This window comes from Hoplias malabaricus, chromosome 5, assembly GCF_029633855.1.
Source record: "Hoplias malabaricus isolate fHopMal1 chromosome 5, fHopMal1.hap1, whole genome shotgun sequence".
NCBI lineage: Eukaryota > Metazoa > Chordata > Actinopteri > Characiformes > Erythrinidae > Hoplias > Hoplias malabaricus.
Window position 1 is genome coordinate 33,882,622 of NC_089804.1, and position 19,703 is coordinate 33,902,324.

At 37.6% G+C, this 19,703-nt stretch overlaps 1 pseudogene; it reads left to right on the forward strand.

The window, feature by feature from the left end:
* The first annotated feature begins 6,560 nt into the window (after positions 1–6,560).
* LOC136697043 (myosin heavy chain, fast skeletal muscle-like) lies at positions 6,561–19,273 on the forward strand (annotated as a pseudogene).
* The last annotated feature ends 430 nt before the right edge of the window (positions 19,274–19,703 follow it).

A 19,703-nucleotide genomic window follows, 5' to 3' on the forward strand; every position in this document is an offset into this window, starting at 1 on the left:
AGGATGAAGACCATATCTAAAATTAACAAGTAATCACATGTAATATGCATTCTTGTTAATTGTGTTAATTCAGTACAATAAAATTGAAATCAACAAAATCAAGCATTTGTCATTTTTGTCACTTAAATTAAAACTGTTGTATGGTGCCCCATTTGTTCTTGTAAAATCATTATTTAGCTGCTCAAAGTAGACAATCTAGATCACAAAGTGTAAATAACAAATGCAAAACAAATTTGGCAAAACCGCACAGCTGCCACACACGTTTTACATACACTGAATTGGAAATGTGAGAAACACAATGGAGTAATAAGATGTAAGGCTCTCGGAAAAAGAAAATCCTGTTTAAGATTCAAAGTGTAAGATGTTACACATGAAGCACTGGTCACGCCAAGTCGGCTTACAGGCTTTCCATACCTAGATGAAGTGTAGACTCTGGAGTTGCTTTATACAAACACTAACTTTTACTTTATTAGATGTTACTTTTATTAAAAACAGAATCTAAAATCTAGACACATAAATTATGTTATTTTAAATTTTTTTAATTTAAGTCTAATAAAGATATTACATTATGAGTCCACCTAAAATTAAATGTGTTGTTTTTTAAGTATAACACATTTTGACAGCATTTTTTAACATTTTTTAAAGTCATGTTAACTTTAAACAGGAATTTAAAAATTAATCAAAGAAATCTATATCTAAGTAAGTAAACTGGTGTGTTCTTTCTGCTTCTACAACCCAAACATAGAGGTTGTGAGCAATGCCTACCTTTAGCAGTGGAGCAGTGGAACTGTGTTTTCTGGCTTTTACCAGAAAGTGTGATGAAAACTAACCATGCAATCTATTTGCCTAATACAATCAAATCACAAAATATTCCCACATCTAGCTTAAGGCCTAGCAAAATATTTTACTATATCAAAATGGCAACACACTTCCTATTAATACACTTAATTCCACAAGATATTTATATTAAGCAGGTTTCTGCAATCTTTTGGCAGTAGAGTGTGTTTTAACTTGTAAGAGTATATTGTAATTGATGCTACACTGAATGTAATAGTTTGCATATGATCACTTTCAGCTTGTGGTTTGTTATTGTTCTTGAGATACTGCATAAAACCTTTAAACAAAATAAAAAATCAAATAAAAATGAATAAATAAATGCAGACACAGCACTAACAAGCACCAGCAACATTCATTCATTACAAAAATATAAAGTTTTGCTCCTGTAAAACCTCATAGTACATAACTGAATAAGAAAGAAATTCACAGAATTAAAGGTCAATGCCAGGTGTCAACCATACAATTTTTTTTATTTTGGTTTAGTTATTTGTTCAGTTCTTTCTCCGTTTTACTTCTTTTGTTTTCCTTTGCATGTGTTCCTCTGTTCACATTCCACATGTGCTTCTCTCATTCTTGTGCTTTGTTAGCCACATCCGAGTCATGCATCTGTTTGTGAACACAATTTGGGACCCTTAGATGCGTTTCCACCAACATAAATTATTTCCCAAACCAGACAAATACATTCCCAACTGGAACCAAAGAAGAGTAGGTTCTTCAGTTCAAATTGTGATGCTGTGCATGGTCATGTTAAGATAAAGAAGCTCCAGAAAGCTCAGAGCCTCAAATAAATTGTTATGGCTCCGTGGAGCTAGACAGGTCATTTGCAGGTTGTGCATTTTCTGGCACTGTGTTCAGCGCAACACAAGGTGCATTGGCTACATTTCTCTATCGTTCTGATCACAAGCTCAGCAGGACAGCACAGAACTCCTGACTTCGCCGGTTTATCTATGGATCTGGAGCAGACACTCATGCCATGCTCCTGCTGATGATGTACTCTTGGTTCCCACCAAAATACAGGAGAGGTCCCTGGATAGCACCAATGTTCCAAGAATCCTTTCTAAGACTTTCCAAGACTTTCCTTGTAAACATAAGCATTATGCAAACATAAGCATTCACTTACTTCCGCTTCCTTGTTCCTTCTCTTCACATATTGTATCACAGTCAGATATTTTACAGCTCACACAAAAAGCAACTCTAAGTTTTGTTTAATACAGTTAAATACTTTAAATGTTCATTTTCTTAAACATTTTCCTATTTGTTATAGATTCCCATATGTTTAGGCAAAAGAACAAAACAGAGAATTTGACCCAACATGCATAAATATGTTTAACTGGATAAATTACAAAATTATGAATGCTCTAATCATGTTAGTCCTAGAAAAAAAAAAAACTTTATTAAAGGAATGGAGCAGCACTCACCTCTCAAGATGCTGATTATTTCAGTAATAACTCAGAGGCATGCTGATACTGCTGAGCTGTGAAGATGAAAAAATATCAAAGTGAAACAACCTCAGACATGAGTGAAATTCAAAAGAAGCAATCTTAAACCTTAAAATCTTAAAAAAGAAAGTTCAAAACTAATTCTTAGGAATACCAAACAATATAAAGTTATAGCAAAACAATTTAAATAATCTGCAATGGAAAGTTAATCCAATTGTGGGGGCAGCTGTGACCTAAAGAATAGTGACGAAGTCCTGGGAAAGGAAGGGTGCAGAGTCAATCTACTGGCAGGATAGTTGGTGGTAGTGGAAGTAAAGGAACAATGCTAAATTCATCCTAAATCCAGAACTGAGGTGACCTTGAGCAAGGCACTTAAACCCAAATGCTCCATAGGCACAGGCGGTGATTGCCAGATGCTCTTTGTCCCTAATAATTTTATGTATTATTTGTGTGCATGTGTGTGTGTTCAGGGCGGCACGGTGGCGCAGCAGGTAGTGTCGCAGTCACACAGCTCCAGGGGGGGGGGTTCGATTCCCGCTCCGGGTGACTGTCTGTGAGGAGTTGGTGTGTTCTCCCCGTGTCCGCGTGGGTTTCCTCCGGGTGCTCCGGTTTCCTCCCACAGTCCAAAAGCACACGTTGCAGGTGGATTGGCGACTCAAAAGTGGCCGTAGGTGTGATTGTGTGAGTGAATGTGTGTGTGTGTCTGTGTTGCCCTGTGAAGGACTGGCGCCCCCTCCAGGGTGTATCCCCACCTTGCGCCCAATGATTCCAGGTAGGCTCTGGACCCACCGCGTACCCTGAATTGGATAAGCGGTTACATATAATGAAAGAAAGAATGTGTGTGTGTTCACTACCATGGATGGGTTAAATAAAAAAAGATCAAATTTCATTGTAAGTTTCTACAAATTTCAATTTAGAACTGCAGTGATTATTTAAGAGTCAGCATAATGCAGAGGTTTCAGTTATAATGGTTAACAGGTATGCAGAACTTGAATAATAAATAAATAAATAAATATTTTCCCATATTGTATGTAAATGCCACCCTTACAGCACTATAAAATTACAAATAAATCCACAAAAGTAATTAAAATGAAGGGACTTACTTCAAAGTCTGCCCTTGTTGAGCATGCAGAAGACTCCTAGTGGGTCTAGCTAAACTCTTTTATAGCACTCTCAGAAATTTAATTCTCAACCTCTGAGGGCATGACTATATCTGCATTAATTCCTAATGTGAATATTATACTAAGATATTGTGTTTCAGAATTTCAGTTTATGAGCCAAGTCATCACAAGGAATGGTCTATAAACATTTACTGGCAGGAATCATTTGCCAAGGACATATTATCTTTCATAAGTGCTATAATCTGGTACTAGTAATAAATCTTCTAAAGAGGGAGCACTTTACCCAGTTAGAATTTACAGTACTTCAGCTCACTGAGATTTCTTGTGTAAGATTTTGTGAATGTATATTCAGAAACTTCTGAATCTACTCAAAAACTATACTAACATAGTAATAATACTTTAATATTAATGGGTTTGGTTTTGAAACCAAACATTTAAATTAATATATTAATGGCTGTTTTAAAATGGGTAGTTAAAGAGTTGATGTTTCTCCACATAACTTCTTATAAGAGATTGTCACTTCAGCATTGGTACAATGACATAACTTCAAAACTGGTCGACTGACAAATTACAAGACAATAAAAATTCAGGCAGCAATTGTCATGGATTGTCCTGTCTAGTGTTTTCCTGCTCTGTCTGTGTCTCATTTTTCCTTCTTTGTAATGTGCTTAGAAGCACATGGCTTTGTTTTATTTTGTTCTAGTTTTTCTCCCTTGTCTTCTCCTTAGCCTCTCCTTTGTAGATCCACCCTCTCATCAGTGTCTCCTCTTGTGATTGTTGTTCCCAGGTGTTTTGTATTGTCCTCAGGTTATAAGCCCTGTCTTGAGTCTCAGTGTTTGTAGATCATTTGCAATGTGTGTGTTCTTAGACAGTGGGAGGAAACCCACGCAGACACAGGGAGAACACACCAACTCCTCACAGACAGTCACCCGGAGCGGGACTCAAACCCACAACCTCCAGGTCCCGGGAGCTGTGTGACTGCGACACCACCTGCTGCGCCACCGTACCACCCCATAAACTATTTTACTAAATTTAATTTTAGATGTCTATTACACATTTATACAGTATTTAATTCATACAATCCCCTATTTTTGTGACCCTAAGACTCTGATAAAACCATTTCAATCACAAAACAATTAAACCACATGAGTAAAGGGATGTTTTCACTAAAATTGGATTTAAGTTTTTCAGTGTTAGAAACAGATTATCTCTTCATACAATGCTCTAGGTCACATGGGCATCTCTTAATGAGTGAGCTGAGATTGTTCAGAACATTCTGATATAAAACAAGGGGGCAATATAATTATAATCCATGTTAAATTAAAGGTGAATTTCACAAAATTTGCAAAAATTGAGAAAATGTCCTTAGACCCCAAAGGGTTAATGGGTAAACTTACTCTAGGCTACAATATTCAATTTGCAAACAACAACAGAAAAAATATATTTATATTTGAAATAAAGGAAAAGACTTACTACAGAGTGTGCCCTTGTTGAGCATCCAGAAAGCTCTTAGAGGGTCTGGCTAAAACCTTTTATAACACTTTCAGGAATGGACTGCATTCTCAAACTCTGAGAGCAGGACTTGTATGGTTTCTATATCTGCATTAATTCCTAATGTGAATATTATACTAAGATATTGTGTGTCAGAATTTCAATTTATGAGCCAAATCATCACAAGAAATACTCTATGAACTTTTCTTTTTTTTTTTTTTTTATTTGCCAAGTTCATATTACCTTTCATTTGGAAGGTATAATCTGGTGCTTGTAATATATCTTCCGAAGTTGGCCCACTCTACTCAGTTACAATTCACAATATTTAAGTCCAGGGAGATAGTTGGTGTAAAGTGTATGTAAATGTACATTTATAAACAGCAGAAGAAACTGAAAAACTGTACTGGTAGGATAAAAAACTAATAATTTTTAAATGCTTACAATTATTAAATGCTTGACATAACAATTGATGATTCTCCACAAAACTTGTTCTTATCAGAAAGTGGCACTTCAACATACAGATAATGAAAAACGTCCAAAAGGTGGATTAATATTATAAAAGGCAATGAAGGTTCAGAACCAGCTGGCAACGCAGAGTATTTTATTTATATCATGAAATGTTGCACTGACATAAAACACCAGTGACAAAAAACAGCTTCTCCAAATATGATCTAAGATTTGTTCACTGCCAAATCCCATTAAAAAGCAACCTCTTCTTGTAACCTTAGAATCCCTTTAAAAGTGCCAAGCATGCTATCTTAAAAATAAATCTAACTGAAAAATACACACCATTTGTGTGTCCATTTGAAAAGCACATAGCAACCTAGAATAAATATACCCATTAACTACCAATCATTTCTAATGTCCATAAAAGTATTGTGGCTTTGAAACAATTCACATATATTCTGAAAAGATTAAGAAATCAACATGACCGTTTCCAGCATAAACTGAACAACACAAAGAAATAAGTGAAATCCAACTATGTTACTGTCTATTGAAAATGTAAAAAAAAGTGTTATTAATACATGTAAATGATGAAGTGGGATGATTGTGGGAAATTGATGCAGAGCACCAGTATTTGAAAGTACAAGATGATACATGAGCAGATCATCATTGCCACATAGGGAGGAAGAGCATAGAGCAAGAATCTATGACCAAACATAGCATGAAACTTGTGCTGAGCAATCATAAATGAAACTATATAAGAAGCTCCTCCAAGCACTGAGGCTACCCCAGGACCCCTGCAAAGGTGTGGGGATGTTGTATTACTTTCTGAATAATAGCATGTCTCAAATCTTAAGGAATACTCACTCCATCGTGGGGAATTCTAATAATTTATTTGTTTAAAATGAACTTATTCTGAACTTTTCATTATTCCTTCTCTTAGAAACTGCAAACAGCCAGGCCTCTGTTCACAAATTCTACACTTGAGGACAAAAAGGTAAGATGTATGTAGTGACATGCTCTATATGAGCTGATACTCTGTCAAAATTGAACTAAATCCATTTAAAAAATCAAAAAATTAAAGAAATGCAAAATTGTGTAAGAGGGAAAAAAGCCACAAAATCCAGAAACTGCAGCTCAGTAAATGACTTTAACCGCAGGAATCGCACTACTGTGAGTTTACAATAAGTACGACAAACACTATTTGTCTCCGCAGTAAAACGTCATCATGGGGGATGGAGAGATGGAGTGTTTTGGCCCGGCGGCCATTTACCTCCGTAAGTCAGAGAAAGAGAGGATTGAGGCCCAGAGCAGACCTTTCGATGCTAAAACAGCAGTGTTTGTGTGTGAGCCCGCTGAGATGTACCTGAAAGGTACATTGAAGAGCAAAGAAGGGGGCAAAGCCACAGTCGAAACTCTCTGCGGCAAAGTAAGTGGAAATACAAATTATTATATTTTCAAAATTACTAGTTTTAAAAGCACTGTTGCAGATAAACTTTAAAAAGGACACATGTAACTTGTTTCTTACATGTCAGAAGAACTGTAATTTAAAAATTCAAATTTTATTATTTAACATTACAATGAATAAGATTCCATAATAATAATAATACAATTAGTCTGCTAAGTATGACTGTAATAACACTTCACTTCAGGAATGTGTATGGACTGCACAGAGCAGAATCTCAGAGAAGAAAAAGCTTTAGACCAACATTAATGTTAAAGCAAATTGTACTCCTCTGTAATACTGCAATGTTCGTTATTTCACAGAAACTCACAGTTAAGGAGGATGAAATCTTTCCCATGAATCCTCCCAAATTTGACAAAATTGAGGACATGGCCATGATGACCCACCTCAACGAGCCCTGTGTGTTGTTTAACCTCAAAGAGCGTTACGCAGCATGGATGATCTACGTGAGTTTACTGAATTAAACTGAAAACTTTTAAATTTTAATTAAGTATTTATATCATAACAAACTCCTGACAATGTTTCTGTTCACAATGTCAGACCTACTCTGGGCTGTTCTGCGTCACTGTGAACCCCTACAAGTGGCTCCCAGTATACGATGCAAAAGTTGTGGCTGGATACAGAGGCAAGAAGAGAATTGAAGCCCCACCCCACATCTTTTCCATCTCTGATAATGCCTATCAGTTCATGCTCACAGGTAGTACATTGTTCAACAAGTTTAATTAAAAATGGCATTTTATGAATATTTATTACTATCTCCTTAATGTACTTAATGTATCTCATGTGTTCCTACAGATCGTGAAAATCAGTCTGTCCTGATTACGTGAGTTCAGACTTGTATTGTTAAGCAATAGTCCTTACTATTAGTTACTTTCTATATTGTATGTATGCTCATTTGTAAATGATTCACAGTTCATTAAACTCTTCTAACTCTATCCCCAGTGGAGAATCTGGTGCAGGAAAGACCGTGAACACCAAGCGTGTCATCCAGTACTTTGCAATGGTTGGCATGACTGGAAAGAAGGCAGTAGAACCTGTTCCTGGCAAAATGCAGGTCAGTAAATCACCATTTCAGGATTCTGAGAGAATTTGTGAGTGAACACCTTACTGCAACAACTGCTGTCACCTCTAGGGTTCACTGGAGGACCAAATTGTTGCAGCCAACCCACTGCTGGAGGCATACGGTAATGCCAAGACCATCAGGAATGACAACTCCTCTCGTTTTGTGAGTATTAACAAATAGTGCAGAATGTCTTCAGAGAATAAAACAAAATATGAATGCCATGAAAATAGATTAATTTAATTTAAACATCTTTTGACTTCCAGGGTAAATTCATCAGAATTCATTTTGGGCAAACCGGCAAGCTGGCCTCAGCTGATATTGAAACCTGTAAGTTTCAGGCACTGAAGGTTATTTCTGTCATTGTTCTGAAGTTTTATGAAGCATGTAGTGAAAATGCAAATGAAAATACAATTGTAGTGGACAAAGCATTAGATGACCCATATACCATTTTATACCAATGTATGAACAGATCTGCTGGAAAAGTCAAGAGTCACTTTCCAGCTGTCTGCTGAGAGGAGCTACCACATCTTCTACCAGCTCATGACTGGACACAAGCCAGAGCTGCTTGGTATGAAATCTACAGAAATGTCTTTGATACTGTGTAATTTTAGAGGAGCTGTAATATTGTACATGATATTGCATTTCATTTTATTATTCCTTACACAGAGGCCCTGCTAATCACCACCAACCCCTATGACTACCCTATGATCAGCCAGGGTGAAATCACAGTCAAGAGCATCAATGATGTGGAGGAGTTCATTGCCACAGATGTAAGTAAAACCTCACTGAATGACCCCGTTTTTTTTTTTTTTTTTTCGAATCTATACTATACATATCTATATCTCTTACACTAGCTACATTTGAAGGTCAATTTGTAATAGCGGGAGATTTTAACTGCACATTGGATCCAAGTAAGGACCGATCCACAGGCTGTGATCAATCCCATAATAGATGTTATTTTACAATTTATTAAAGAATTAGGTCTATTAGGTATATGGAGGGAACTGAATTTAGAATGTAAGGCTTATTGATGTTATTCTAGTACATACAATACAGAAATAGAATTATTGGCCCTAAGAGCTGTGTATGAAAAGATTTCTGCTTCTAGAGCAGCTGCAAATCAATCACTTTATGAACAAGGTGACAAACCAAGTAAAATTCAATTACTACAATTATATGCAATAACCTTACAATTATAGACCCAGTTGAAATGAATGAGGCTTTTAAAACCTTTTATGAAAAAATGTATAATACAGAAGTTAAAACTGATCCAAAATATAGGAATGATTTTATGGAGGGTTTGATAATACCAACCATATTATATAAAAAAGGGGGGATCTGGAGTCGGAAATTACCATAGGAGAAATTGAAAGTGTAATAGATGATATGAAAGCAGATAAAAGGAAGGGCCAGATGGCTTACCAATAGATTTGAATAAAAAAACTTAAGAAGAAATGATTAAAGCCACTAATCAAAATGTTTTAGAGGCCTTTCAAAATGGGAATCTTCGCCCTTCTATAAATGGTGCTCTGATTATATTACTTCAAAATCCAGGAAAACCATCTAATAAATGGGGAAATATGAGACCAATAAGACTGTTGAACCCAGACCTTAAAATAATATGTAAAATTTTGGCAAAGCATATTCAAAATTTAATGCCAGAAATAACTGATAGAGATCAGAATGGATTTATAACCGGAAGACACGGATTTCATAATGTTGGAAGAGTACTAAATATATTAAATCATAGCAATGAAGCTGTAGATACAGCCCTGCTACTCCCTGGGTTTGGGGAAAACTTCAGAAAGTGGATACAATGAATATACAATAAGCCTGCAGCAGAAATCGTGACAAATAGGAATATATCACAACCGATTGCTATTAAAAGAGAATGTGGCCAAGGATGTCCCCCATCTCCTCTGTTGTACACATTAGCGATCAAACCTTTTGCAATAGCTTTAAGGTTACACCCACAAGTTTATGGAATCACAATAAGAGGAAGTGAACATAAGATATCTCTTTATACCGATGATGTAATTTTGTTTATCACGAAACTAAGTAAATCAACACCTGCTATATTAGTGCTAATTAAACAATTTGGTGATATTTCAGGATATGCGGTAAATAAATCTAAATCAGCAATATTACTCCTTTGTAAAAATGAAAGAAGACCACTATCTGAAGTGACACAATTTAACATAATATATCAATTTACATATTTAGGAATACAAACTGTACCAAAGATAAAACAGGTAGCTTGTGTTAACTATGAACCTGTGATGGAAAAATAGATGGATGTCTCTACCCATCTCACTAATTGGTAGAATTAATATTCTAAAAATGAATGTTCTGCCAAAATTACTTTATATTTTTCAAAACATTCCTTTACCACCACCTATAGATTTGTTCCATATGGAATGACAGGAGAGCAAGGCTTTGCCTCTCTTTGCTGTATTTACCATTTGAGTCCAAATTTGCTATGGCATTACTGGGCTACACAAATAAGGTCCATTATGTTTTATTTTTCAACAAATGGTAATCCTCACTGGACAGAAATGGAATCTCAGGGTCTAAATTGACCTTTTCCCATGTATATATCCTCCAATACTATGAAAATATTGTATAAGCAAACTAGTAATCCAATTGTCAAACACATGATTAAAATATGGTACAATGTGAGAAATTTTTTAAAAGAATCAGAATTTTACAGAATTTTAGAATGTTTTTTTTATCTAGTTCTCCAGAGAGAGAAAAAGTAAAAGAAAAAGTGAGCAATATTTTAAAACAAAATGCTGTCTGTTTGTAATTTTGTAGATTTTATAAAGGGAGGGTTTTTTTTTTTTAAATTAATTTAAAATTTAAATTTAAAATTAATTTCTCATGTTTAGTTTACAATAATTGCTAGAGAAAAGTTTAAAAAATATAGTCATTTTGTAATGGATTTCTTTTTATGATTAAAAAAGGGGTAAAACAAAAAGAGGCATAACATTCAGATGGCAATCTAATATGATTTTTCTCAGTATATGTGTTAATGTAGCTATAATAAGAGCTTGTGCAATGGATAAGTGCTGTAATTTATGAACACTAAACACAATGCATCTAATTATATTGCAAAGTTGTGTGTTGCAGTTCCATTGTAGTTGTACTGTATGTTAAATAAATACAATAAAAAAAAAATCACTGAACTTCTACAAAGACTGTGAAAATATTTCTCATTCTCACTGGTCCGTCCAATATTTTTCTCTAAACACAGACGGCTATTGACATCCTGGGCTTCACCTCTGATGAGAAAATTAACATCTACAAACTGACCGGAGCTGTGATGCATCACGGGAACATGAAGTTCAAGCAGAAGCAGAGAGAGGAGCAGGCTGAGCCTGACGGCACTGAGGGTATATAAAACAAATTCTTATGAGAGTGTAAGTAATGTACAGACCTGCAAAATGAAATTCAATAACACTTTTGCTCGTTTATTTCAGTGGCTGATAAAATCGCCTACCTCCTGGGCCTGAACTCAGCTGACATGCTGAAAGCCTTGTGCTACCCCAGAGTGAAGGTTGGGAACGAGTTTGTGACCAAAGGCCAGACCGTACCCCAGGTAATGTGCAATGGTGACACTACAAGAAGTGTCTAGGTGTTAAACCCTTAAAAATCAACAGACAATCAAAGCAGACTCTTCAACTCCACAGGTCAACAATGGTACCATGGCACTTTGCAAGTCAATCTATGAGAAAATGTTCTTGTGGATGGTTATACGTATCAACGAGATGTTGGACACCAAACAACAAAGGCAGTTCTTCATTGGTGTGCTGGACATCGCTGGATTTGAGATCTTTGACGTAAATAATAGCTGAATTTAAGGTTGAAATGCATTCCTAAAGTTTTGTTACATTCATTTTTCAAAATCTTTAAATATCACATGTTATATACACTGTAACAGTTCAACAGCTTGGAGCAGCTCTGCATCAACTTCACAAATGAGAAACTGCAACAGTTCTTCAACCACCACATGTTTGTACTGGAACAAGAGGAGTACAAGAAAGAAGGAATTGACTGGGAGTTCATTGACTTTGGTATGGACCTGGCTGCCTGCATTGAGCTCATTGAGAAGGTGAGATTGCAGTCATTTTCAATTCTGTGTAACAAAGCCATTCCTACATAGGTCTGTCTAATAAACATCCTTTCCCCCCATCAGCCAATGGGCATCTTCTCCATCCTTGAAGAGGAGTGCATGTTCCCCAAGGCAACAGACACATCCTTCAAGAACAAGCTCCATGACCAGCATCTTGGCAAATGTAACGCTTTCCAGAAGCCAAAGCCTGCCAAAGGCAAGGCAGAGGCCCACTTCTCCCTGGTGCACTACGCTGGCACTGTGGACTACAACATTTCAGGGTGGCTGGACAAGAACAAGGACCCACTGAATGAATCTGTTGTGCAGCTCTACCAGAAATCAGGAAACAAACTGCTGTCCTTCCTGTACGCAGCTCATGCATCAGCTGATGGTAAGGTCACCAAAAATTGTTTACTCTAGAAAGTATAAAAGATATGTTCAAGAACTCCAAATGTCTGCACAAAATGGCACCAATAAAAGTGACAATATTGGTGAATGATATTAATTGTCTGTAGATGCTGGTGGTGGTAAGAAGGGTGGCAAGAAGAAGGGTGGTTCCTTCCAGACAGTGTCTGCTCTCTTCAGAGTAAGATCACTTTCATTAGACAACATGAAACGCATTTAGAGCTTGCTCTATAAGTCAACAATAAGCATGGCAAACTACACAAAATGTATCCAATACAAAGTACCATGGCATAAAATAAAAATGACATAAAATTTCACAGGAGAACTTGGGCAAGCTGATGACCAACTTGAGGAGCACTCACCCTCACTTTGTGCGCTGCTTGATTCCCAATGAGTCTAAGACTCCAGGCAAGTTCTCCTTATAGTTATTAGCATTGAAAATGTGAAGGAGATATAGAAGTCCATGACATAACTCTTATCCCTCTAGGTCTGATGGAGAACTTCTTGGTCATCCATCAGTTGAGGTGTAATGGTGTGCTGGAGGGTATCAGAATCTGCAGAAAGGGATTCCCCAGCAGAATCCTCTATGCTGACTTCAAGCAAAGGTCATTTTCTAATTGATAATATTCCCAACACTCAAACTAACTGAAAAATAAAAATGAAATTGATACTGAATAATTATTTCCGAAACAGATACAAAGTCCTGAATGCCAGTGTGATCCCAGAGGGACAGTTCATTGACAACAAGAAAGCCTCAGAAAAACTCTTGGGCTCCATTGATGTGGACCACACCCAGTATAAGTTTGGACACACCAAAGTGAGTGATAATCCTGAAAAAAGTATTTTCTTGGTTCATACTTTAAAAATAACTTTCCAGAGGTATTACAAATTTTTACCTGGAAAATACAAATTAGCAGGTGTTTCATTATTTAATATCATTATATGTAAGTACAAGCAGTAGCGTGCACATCATAAAACAAATTCAGATTTTCATGCACTAGAGAACTAAATTCTATACTCGCAAAAATCTATTTTGAATACCTGCAGTGTAAAAGTATATGAAATGCAAACACGTAGGTGCACAGTTAACTGGGAAAAATGTAATTGTTTGTAGGTGTTCTTCAAAGCTGGTCTGCTGGGTACCCTTGAGGAGCTGCGAGATGAGAAACTAGCAAATCTTGTCACAATGACTCAAGCCTTGTGCCGTGGCTACCTTATGCGGAGAGAGTTTGTCAAGATGATGGAGAGGAGGTATCTTATGTTTAGATTATGATGTTGTGAAATAACAAACTTTAAGGTGATGAAGCAGCATATTAAACTGGTACATCCTGAACTGCAGAGAGTCCATCTACTCCATCCAATACAACATCCGCTCATTCATGAATGTGAAACACTGGCCATGGATGAAGCTGTACTTCAAGATCAAGCCTCTTCTGAAGAGTGCAGAGACTGAGAAAGAAATGGCTAACATGAAAGAGAACTTTGAGAAAATGAAGGAGGATCTGGCAAAGGCACTGGCCAAGAAGAAAGAGCTTGAGGAGAAGATGGTATCCATTCTTCAGGAGAAAAATGACCTGCAACTCCAAGTAGCATCTGTAAGTATTCAAATATGATTACATTACATTTGAGTAATTATTGAACATATTTAAAACTATGTCTCATTGACAGGAATCTGAGAGCCTCTCTGATGCTGAAGAAAGGTGTGAGGGGCTCATCAAGAGCAAGATCCAGTTGGAAGCCAAACTCAAAGAGACAAACGAGAGACTGGAGGATGAAGAGGAAATTAATGCTGAGTTGACCGCCAAGAAGAGGAAACTGGAGGATGAGTGCTCTGAGCTGAAGAAAGACATTGATGATCTGGAGCTCACCTTGGCTAAAGTGGAGAAGGAGAAACATGCCACTGAGAACAAGGTTAAAAACTAAGACATATAACTGTAGTCAGTGGATGTTTATTCTCCACAAATATGCAATTTTACATTAAGACGAAAAAACATTTGCTTTTTTCATAAGATAAAAAAATATTGTCACACAGGTGAAGAACTTGACTGAGGAGATGGCCTCTCAGGATGAGTCTGTTGCCAAACTTACCAAAGAGAAGAAAGCTCTCCAAGAGGCACACCAGCAAACTCTTGATGACCTCCAGGCAGAGGAAGACAAAGTCAACACTCTGACCAAAGCCAAGACCAAGCTTGAACAACAAGTGGATGATGTAAGATCTTGTAAAACATTTTCTATGACAAAAATACACATTATAAACTAATCATATTGCCTATATTTGCCATTTTAAAAATTGCTGGTTTCTATTAATTACAGCTTGAAGGTTCACTGGAGCAAGAGAAGAAACTCCGTATGGACCTTGAGAGAGCCAAGAGGAAGCTTGAGGGAGACCTGAAACTGGCCCAGGAGTCTATAATGGACCTGGAGAATGACAAGCAGCAGTCTGACGAGAAAATCAAAAAGTATAAAGCTTCGCATTAAACATAACACATAACTGGAAAAATTACATGCCAGTCTATGGAAACAAGAAAAAATCTTATCCCTGCTCTGTTTCCTTTACAGGAAGGATTTTGAAATCAGCCAACTTCTGAGCAAGATTGAGGATGAACAGTCCTTGGGTGCTCAGCTTCAGAAGAAGATTAAGGAGCTCCAGGTAATTAATTGCTGCAAACTCTATTGTGCATTACCACATTTAATGGAGCACATAGGCCTAATACATGTATCTCTATCAGGCTCGTATTGAGGAGCTGGAGGAGGAAATCGAGGCTGAGCGTGCAGCTCGTGCTAAAGTTGAGAAGCAGAGAGCTGATCTCTCCAGAGAACTGGAAGAGATCAGTGAGAGGCTGGAGGAAGCTGGTGGTGCCACTGCAGCTCAGATTGAGATGAATAAGAAGCGAGAGGCTGAGTTCCAGAAACTGCGGCGTGATCTAGAAGAGTCCACTCTGCAGCATGAAGCCACTGCTTCTGCCCTCCGCAAGAAACAAGCGGATAGTGTTGCTGAGCTCGGAGAGCAGATTGACAACCTTCAGAGAGTCAAACAGAAACTGGAGAAGGAGAAGAGTGAATACAAGATGGAGATAGATGACTTGTCTAGTAACATGGAGGCTGTGGCCAAAGCAAAGGTCTGTTCATGTTATATAATAAAACAGAAATGAGAAATTAATTGAAGGTATACATGTGGTTGGCAGAAATATCACATAAAAATACCACTTAAATAACAGTTCCCTTTTAGAATCAGTGATTCAGACGACACGTTGAATGGGATGGAGGTGTTGTGTATTAGATAAAATATAAACATCTTTTATTTGTGGCCAGTAAATCCATTACATGTTTTGTTGCTTATATTTCTAGGCAAATCTGGAGAAGATGTGTCGTACACTTGAGGACCAGTTGGGTGAACTCAAAGCTAAAAATGATGAGCATGTCCGTCAGCTGAACGACCTGAGTGCACAAAGAGCCCGACTGCAGACTGAGAATGGTAATTAAAGCCAGGTCAACTAAACTGGTAAAAACAAACAATGATATTGCTTAACATTCCTCAAATTATCCATATTTTTTCCAAGGTGAATTTGGCCGTCAGCTGGAGGAGAAAGAAGCTCTTGTTTCTCAGCTGACCAGAGGAAAACAAGCCTACACACAGCAGATTGAGGAGCTCAAGAGACAAATTGAAGAGGAAGTAAAGGTAGCATCAAAAAGAAAGTGCTTCATACAAAATGATTTGAAACAAATGAATATACTACATAAAGTTTCCAAGATATATCATACATCTGCAATACTAGCAAGCGCCTATATGAATTTAACTATTCATATATTATATTTTTAGAATATTATTATTATTATTATTATTATTAATCGAATTATTATTTTTATTATTATTATTATTATTATTATTATTAATGTCATTATTATACATTTTTTTTATTATTACATTTTAGGCCAAGAATGCCCTGGCTCATGCTGTCCAATCAGCTCGTCATGACTGTGACTTGCTCAGAGAGCAGTTTGAGGAAGAGCAGGAGGCCAAGGCTGAGCTACAACGTGGAATGTCCAAGGCCAACAGTGAGGTGGCTCAGTGGAGAACCAAATATGAGACAGATGCCATCCAGCGTACTGAGGAGCTTGAGGAGGCAAAGTAAGCAAAGTCTGAAAAGTCATAAAGTAAACATATTTTATACAGTTCCCAGATATAGACATTAAGTTACATAAACTGGTCTCCTCAGAAAAAAGCTTGCCCAGCGTCTACAGGATGCTGAGGAATCTATTGAAGCTGTGAATTCCAAGTGTGCCTCTCTGGAGAAGACCAAACAGAGACTGCAGGGTGAAGTGGAGGACCTCATGATTGATGTTGAGAGAGCCAATTCTCTGGCCGCCAATCTTGATAAGAAACAAAGAAACTTTGATAAGGTGATTTGCTGGCTGTCACTGGTTCACAGAATGACACTTAACTGGTTCAGTGGAAGTGATGTTTATATTCATTCGACCTTTTCAGGTGTTGGCAGAATGGAAGCAGAAGTACGAGGAAGGTCAGGCTGAGTTGGAGGGAGCACAGAAAGAGGCTCGCTCTCTCAGCACTGAGCTGTTTAAGATGAAGAACTCATATGAGGAAGCCCTTGACCAGTTAGAGACCCTCAAGAGAGAGAACAAGAATCTGCAGCGTATGTGACTTAACAATTACAGTAAGCACATACACATATTAGTGGATCAAATATAAAAAAATCTTTAATTTCTAATCCTTTCTACAGAGGAGATCTCTGACCTGACTGAACAGATTGGAGAAACTGGAAAGACCATCCATGAGCTGGAGAAGGCAAAGAAGACTGTGGAAACTGAGAAATCAGAAATCCAGACTGCTCTTGAAGAAGCTGAGGTAACACCATATATACACCTCACTAAATAAAAAAAAAAAATTGCCTTTTTACTAAATTGCCTAATATTATCTTAAATCTACAGGGCACACTTGAGCATGAAGAGTCCAAGATACTTCGTGTCCAGCTTGAGCTCAACCAGGTGAAGGGTGAGGTTGACAGAAAACTGGCTGAGAAGGATGAGGAGATGGAGCAGATCAAGAGAAACAGCCAGAGGGTGATTGAGTCCATGCAGAGCACTCTGGACGCTGAGGTCAGAAGCAGAAATGATGCCCTGAGAGTGAAGAAGAAAATGGAGGGAGATCTGAATGAGATGGAGATTCAACTGAGCCACGCAAACCGCCAGGCTTCTGAGGCCCAGAAACAGCTCAGGAACGTCCAAGGACAGCTCAAGGTAAGCCTTCATTGTTTTTTCTTTACTTTTTGATTTTATGTAGTTTTATGATTTTAATAACTTTGATTCCTTTCACACAAGGACGCACAAGTGCATCTGGATGAGGCTGTCAGAGGACAGGAAGACATGAAGGAGCAGGTCGCCATGGTGGAGCGCAGGAATAACCTGATGCTGGCAGAGATTGATGAGCTCAGATCTGCACTGGAGCAGACAGAGAGAGGCCGCAAAGTGGCTGAACAGGAGCTGGTGGATGCCAGTGAGCGTGTGGCACTACTGCACTCTCAGGTATGTCCTGATAGATTTTGAGTTTGCTGTACATTTTACATTCCTTAGGAAATCATCTTAATATCGTTTCTGTTCTCCTTCAACAGAATACCAGCCTGATCAACACCAAGAAGAAGCTTGAGGCTGATCTGGTGCAGATCCAAGGTGAGGTGGATGACACAGTCCAGGAGGCAAGAAATGCTGAAGAGAAGGCCAAGAAGGCCATTACTGATGTGAGTGTTCACCTGCATAGATAATTTACCCATATGAATAATAATGAAAAATCCTAAACCAAAATGTCCATGGCCTATACATTAGGCGGCCATGATGGCAGAGGAGCTGAAGAAGGAACAGGACACCAGTGCTCACCTGGAGAGGATGAAGAAGAACCTTGAGGTTACAGTCAAAGACCTGCAGCATCGTCTGGATGAGGCTGAGAACCTTGCCATGAAGGGTGGAAAGAAGCAGCTCCAGAAACTGGAGTCTAGGGTATGCTACAGTCTTTAAATTAAAATGTAGTTTTAGTAAAATAGTTTAGATTTCTTTAACTGATGAGTTCTAATTTAACATGATATACTTTGTTACAGGTCCGTGAACTGGAGGCTGAGGTTGAAGGTGAGCAGAGACGCAGCGCTGATGCTGTTAAAGGTGTTCGCAAATATGAGAGAAGAGTGAAAGAACTCACTTACCAGGTAAACAACAACTCAGTAATGTAAAGAGCATAAGATAATTAATCATGAAACAAGCAACTCTACATTAACACATTTTTCAGACTGAGGAAGACAAGAAGAATGTGAACAGACTGCAGGATCTGGTGGACAAGCTGCAGCTCAAAGTGAAGGCCTACAAGAGACAGGCTGAGGAAGCTGTGAGTGTGCCTTTGCAGAACTGGACATGCATTGCAAAAATGACATGCAGATATTGCTCCTTTATTAAGAAACCTAAAATGGCTGACGTTTTTCACTGACAGGAGGAGCAGGCCAACACTCACCTCTCCAGGTTCAGGAAGGTACAGCATGAGATGGAGGAAGCTCAGGAGCGTGCTGACATCGCTGAGTCCCAGGTCAATAAGCTGAGAGCCAAGAGTAGAGATGCTGGAAAGGTAAATGTTCCCAATTCAAACAAGTTTGTATTATTAAATATAAGTATTAATAATAATCATTAACATGTAATAAAATATTAGAAACAAATCATCTTCATTTAGCGTAGATTGGCATTCTTTCAAATGATTTCACTTCATAATTACTATTGTCACTGCTGTTTTACACTATTAAAGCAACGTTAAAAAGAAATCAGCACAAAATGAGAGGTAAAATATACTGTTTATTTACTAATGATGTAACCATTATTTTTTAGGGCAAGGACGTAGGAGAATAAAGGATGAAGACCATATCTGAAATTAACAAGTAATCACATGTAATATGCATTCTTGTTAATTGTGTTAATTCAGTACAATAAAATTGAAATCAACAAAATCAAGCATTTGTCATTTTTGTCACTTAAATTAAAACTGTTGTATGGTGCCTCATTTGTTCTTGTAAAATCATTATTTAGCTGCTCAAAGAAGACTATCTAGATCACAAAGTGTAAATAACAAATGCAAAACAAATTTGGCAAAACCGCACAGCTGCCACACACGTTTTACATACACTGAATTGGAAATTTGAGAAACACAATGGAGTAATAAGACTTAAGACCCTTTGGAAAAGAAAATCCTGTATAAGATGTTACACATGAAGCACTGGTCACACCGAGTCGGCTTACAGGCTTTCCATACCTAGATGAAGTGTAGACTCTGGAGTTGCTT